Source organism: Podarcis vaucheri (assembly GCF_965113315.1).
Source record: "Podarcis vaucheri genome assembly, chromosome: 17".
Lineage (NCBI taxonomy): Eukaryota > Metazoa > Chordata > Lepidosauria > Squamata > Lacertidae > Podarcis > Podarcis vaucheri.
The window spans coordinates 5996325-6002324 of NC_138755.1; positions in this window are offsets into that span (position 1 = coordinate 5996325).

Genomic DNA, 6000 nt, shown 5'->3' on the forward strand with positions numbered 1-6000 from the left:
ACTCACAAAAAACAATCAATTGATAATATATCACCATTTATGTACACCAACATCAAGGTGGGGAGGGGAGCGAGACAGGTCCCTTCCCTGAGAAGGTTACAGATGAACTAATTAGTGCCCCCTCCCCCCCCCCTGCCAGCCCTCTGGGCTCTCAATCACTAGCAAGAATTCCCACGCCAGCCTTACACCCACAACCCAACCCTGGCAGTGGGGCTACCATATTTTTCCTGGTAAGGTGCTTGTTTCTTTGATGGGGGCAAAACAGGCAATACATACTTTCAGAAAATAATAAGAGCTCTACTGGATCAAGCCAAAGGTTCACATTAACCGACGTCCTTTTTTTCAAAGTGGCCAACCAAATCTTCTGGTAAGCTCACAAGCAGGACATAAGTGAAAGAACACGCTCCCCATCTGTGAGTCCCACTAACTGGTTTTCAGAAGCATGCAGCAGAGGAAAACATAGCCATAATGGGTAGTTGCCGCTGACTGGCAACCCAGTCAAATGGGCGGCATGCAAATATAATAATAATAATAATAACAACAACAGCAGCCACCATGAATTTGTCTAATCCTTTTGGAAAGTCAGCCATGTTGGTGCCCATCACTACTTATTGTGGGAGGGAGTTCCACAGTTTAACTATGTGCTATGTGAAGTAGTAGGGACACGGGTGATGCTGTGGGTTAAACCACAGAGCCTAGGACTTGCCGATCGGAAGGTCGGCAGTTCGAATCCCCATGACAGGGTGAGCTCCCGTTGCTCGGTCCCTGCTCCTGCCAACCTAGCAGTTCGAAAGCACCTCAAAGTGCAAGTAGATAAATAGGTACCACTCTGACGGGAAGGTAAATGGAGTTTTCATGTGCTGCTCTGGTTTGCCAGAAGTGGCTTAATCACGCTGGCCACATGACTCGGAAGCTTTACGCAAGCTCCCTCGGCCTATACAGCGAGATGAGCACCGCAACCCCAGAGTCGGCCACGACTGGACCTAATGGTCAGGGGTCCCGTTACCTTTTTTTGTGAAGTAGTACAGTGGTACCTTGGGTTACAAACACTTCAGATTACAGATGCTTCAGGTTACAGACTCCGCTAACCCAGAAATAGTACCTCGGGTTAAGAACTTTGCTTCAGGATGAGAACAGAAATCGTGCGGCAGCGGCAGTGGGAAGCCCCATTAGCTAAAGTGGTACCTCAGGTTAAGAATGGTTTCAGGTTAAGAACGGTTTCAGGTTAAGAACGAATTAAGTTCTTAACCCGAGGTACCACTGTACTTCCTTTTGCCTGCCCCGAACCTTCCTACGTTCAACTTCACTGGTTGCCTCCATCACCCCAGTTGTGTCATTGCCAGGGAGAACTCCCTAGTTCCTGTGGACTGAGTCATTCCACTTCCTTCTTTACCTGAGAGAACCCTTTCTGGACCATGCCAGTGAGGGCATATATACCCAAAGGCAAATATTTGGTTCATTTGGTTTCCTTCAGCAGAGAGCTAAAGTGTGAATTGGCTGGAGGAAGACAAGGAGAAGGTGGGTGCTGGATGATGCTGGACAGATCAGCAGAAATATAGGATGGAGGCAAGGACAAAGAACCACACTGCCAACCTCAGAAGCGAAGTGGAGGTCCGATTTTAAAAGCAAAGGTATTGGGAGAGGGGATGTGAGAAGAGGGAAGGATTTTGTCAGCAGAATTTGATGCACAGATGGGTATACTTAAGAGACAGCGTTCCATCAATATTTTATTTAGTTATTACACAAATCACCCCAAAACCAGAGTCCTCTGAGCAGCAAACAAGCTAAACGACTTGAAAATAAAAGTCAGATAAATCACCAAATATAGTAACAACATATGAATCATATGTCAAAAGCATGCTGAATATTATTTTAAGTTTTTTTAGAGGTTAGGTCAGAATTGCGGTAGGATTTGAACGGGGAACTTCAATCATTGTAAGTCATTTCCAGAAGAGTAGCTGTATTAGTCTTATGTAAGAAAAACAACCAACAGTCTTGTGGCACCTTTAAGACTAACAAATTGATTACAGCAAAATCTTGAGTAAACGACAGTCCACAGTGTCCATGTTCTGCCTCCACAGTTGAAGGCGGGAAGTTTCTGAATAGCAGTTAGTGGGAATCACAATACAAGAGAGGGCACTGGCTTGTAGCCTTCCTGCAGGTGTCTTGTTGGCCACTGTGAGAAGAGTCAGATGGGTCACTAGCCTGAATCAGCAAGTGTTGGTCACTTCACCCCCAAAAAGGGTATTTTAGAGCTGGGAAAAGTTCACAAAAATGCAAGGGCAACCAAAACGATCAAGGGGGCAGAGCAACCCACCTATGAGGAAAGGTCACAACATTTGGGGGGGAGCGTTAGTTTAGCGAAAAGGTGAATTAGAGGGGGTATGGAAGAGATCTATAAAATTATACAAAGTGTGGAGAAACTGCACAGTGAAAAGTTTTTCTCCATTTCTCATGATATTATCAGAATTTGGGGGCATCCAGTGAAGCTGAATGTTGGAAGGTTCAGGACAGAGACAAAAAGTACTTATTTCCACAGCACCTGGTTAAACTAAGGAACTTGCTACCACAATATATAGTGAATTGAATGGATTTAAAAGAGGATTAGGCAAATTCATGAAGGATAAGGTTTTCAGTAGCTAGTAGCCATGATGCTTCTGTTCCATCTGGGCTGCTGGAGGCAGTATGTCTCTGGGTACCGCTTGGTGGGAACTGCTGTTGCTGTGCTTAGGATCTGCTTGTGGACTTCCTATGAGCATCAGTTTGACACCTGCGAAAACAGAAGGCTGGGCTAGCTGGGGTCTGGGCTGGATCCAGCAGGGCTCTTCTTATGTTCATCAGATGCGTGGAATGTTATCCTGAGTTGAAGGCAAAACATTTTGCTGCCCGAGGTGAAAGATGTGGAATGTAATCCATTGGGAGCAGTCAAGTACAACATTACCTGTTTTGCTAGAGCGGTCATGCAGGGGACGTTGGTCCAGCCAGTCGAAACTTCCTGTTCCTCCTGGCCTGGAGCATCCTTCCTTGCATGTGACTAGTGGGTGGGTGTGACCTTTCCAGACCCGGTAAAAGGCCAAGGAAGGCTGCCAGTCTCTCTCTCTTTTACATCTTCTTTTCGTCCTGCGAATTTCCTGGAATGAACTACTGGCTGCCAGCCAAACAGTCCCCCAGGTCATTTCCCTTATGGGATAAACCTGTTAGTATATATAAGTTTGGGATGTGGGTGGTGCTGTGGGTTAAACCACAAAGCCTAGGACTTGCCAATCAGAAGGTTGGCGGTTCGAATCCCTGCGATGGGGTGACCTAGCAGTTCGAAAGCACGTCAAAGTGCAAGTAGATAAATAGATACCGCTCTGGCGGGAAGGTAAACAGCGTTTCCATGCGCTGCTCTGGTTCACCAGAAGCGGCTTAGGCATGCTGGCCACATGACCTGGAAGATGTACGTCGACTCCCTTGGCCAATAAAGCAAGATGAGCGCTGCAACCCCAGAGTCAGCCACGACTGGACCTAATGGTCAGGGTCCCTTTACCTTTTATCCTCTCCCGCCACCCTGAACATTCCCACAAAAGACAAGACAGTGGCTTCTCCTTGTGGGATGTGAAACACAAGAGCAGTCAAGTACAGCATTCCTAGAGTGAACATGTTTACACATGGGGAGGAATGTTTGTCCAGTTGGCAGGTAAACTTCCTGTTTCCTTCTGGGCTGGGACAGACTTCCTCTGCATGTGACTAGAGGTGGGTGTGGCCTCACCTGCGCAGGTAACGACAAAAGCACAGGGCAGGGCAGCCATCTCTCTCTCTCTCCTTTGACTACATGCATCGAAGAAGCAACATCTATTTAGCCAAAGATGCCCTCTTGGCTTCCAGCCAAGAGAGGACAAAGGGATTGTCTTCTTATGAGATAGTTTCCAGGTATATGTTACTTTTCTAAGCTAGGTCTGCCTTCTGGGATCCTATTGTGAACAGAATGATGTGAAAGTAAACCTTTTTATACTTTTATAGAAGACTGTGTCGTGTCTTATCTTTTATGAGGGAATAAGGGGGAAATGCCAGAACAGGTATTATAGAAGCTTTAGCGAGCCTGAGCAAACGCATCTGCTGCAGGTTTAAAAAGGGGAATGTTACTCTGCTAAACTGTGGAACTTGTTAACACAAGTTGGAAAAGGATATTATCAGACAATATATCCTCTCCTGCATCCCTGAACATTCCCACACTCCTAAGGAACATAAAGAAGCCAAATGGACTGGCAGTGAAACCTTGCTCCAGTACAGGTGGGAGGGCAGTGCCTTCTAATGTACTCAAGGGCAGCAGGCTAGCATAGTTCAGGCCACATGGCACCCACAGCTCTGGCCACTCCCTGCACCTCAACATCTGCCACCTGAGGCAGCTGCCTCACTCTGCCTCAACATTGGGCCGGCCTATACCTATACAGCCATACCTTGGAAGTCAAACAGAATCCATTCCGGAAGTCTGTTTGACTTCCAAAACATTCAAAAACCAAAGCACAGTTTCTGATTGGAGCTTCCTGCAGCCAATTGGAAGCTGCAGAAGCCCCATGGGACGTTTGGCTTCCAAAAATACATAGTTCGCAAACTGGAACTCTCACTTCCGGGTTTACGGGGTTTGGGAGCCAAAACGTTTAACTATGCTGTTAGAAAACCAAGGTATGACTGTATATATCATAGGTGTGTGTGTATGTGTGGGCAAGTGAGATAAGAGAGAAATGAAATGAAGAAAAGTACAGGCAATAACTTCCCTCACCTGGGCCTGGAAGCTCTGGCTGCACCTGCCACTGGACTCCCAAGATCTCCAAGGCCCCACCAGTCAGCACTGCATTTGGTCCATGCGAGATATGGCCACAACTATGGCACACATGCCACAATATAATAGGTGGCACATAAGTAATCCACTGGTGATTTTTGCAAACAGACGCTAAATGAAAAAAGAAGACCCCTGTGCATGTGCAGCAGAAGAAAGGTATGATAAAGATTCAAGCTCCCCTTTCCTATGATTCATGTGGGGAAGTCTTGATTTCTCCCCAAAGGCCGGAGGCCAAATGGCCAACAGAATGTATTAAACTCTGGGAGGTTGGTCGCTTATATATAGTGTATTTTAAGGCAGCATTCTGAAATACAGAATGTCCCAGATCCCCACTACTCTGAGGGCCAGTTTATTATACCACTGGCAGCATTAAGTAGTAAAACATTTCTTGGACTGCTGCACCACTTTGTGCTGCGGCCGGGCTTGGCAGGGCCAGTGGGGGAACCTCTTTGCACAGAGAGCCCTTTTCCCACGAGCTGCAAGTTTTTCTTGGAGCAGACAGGGGACTTCTTCCCTCTCCCATGAGTACATGCAGTCCCTCTCCCCGCCGCTACCTCGCTTGACCAGGGCTGGATTTAGATTTGATGAGGTCCTAAGCTACTGCAGGTAATGAGGCCCTTTATATGTCCAACTGTCCTTTGTCAACAAATTGTTGCTGTTTTTTGTGTTGAATATATGCTATAGTGTCATACCTCACGTTACGTTTGCTTCATGTTACGTTCTTTCAGGTTACGTCCTGCAGTGACCCAGAAGTACCGGAAAGAGTTACTTCGAGGTTTCGCCGCTCACGCATGCGCAGAAGCGCAAGATGACGTCATGCGCATGCGCAGAAGTGGCAAATCGCAACCTGCACGTTCACAGACGTGCCGCTGCAGGTTGCGCTCTTTTCATGTTGTGAACGGGCCTCCGGAACGGATCCCGTTCGCAACCAGAGGTACCACTGTATTGTAATTTATGGACCTAATAGGTATCTAAAGCCATTTGCACATAACAAAATATGTATTTTATCAAAGTAATTGTTGAAAAGAAAGACAATTAAGAAGAAGTATATTAATAGTGAAATACAATTAAGAAGTAGTATATTGGGGGGGGAGAGAATGGGGCCCTGAGCTATAGCTTGTTTAATTTATAATTAAATCCTGCACTGCGCGAGACGCAGCTTAAAGTGCTATGTGCAG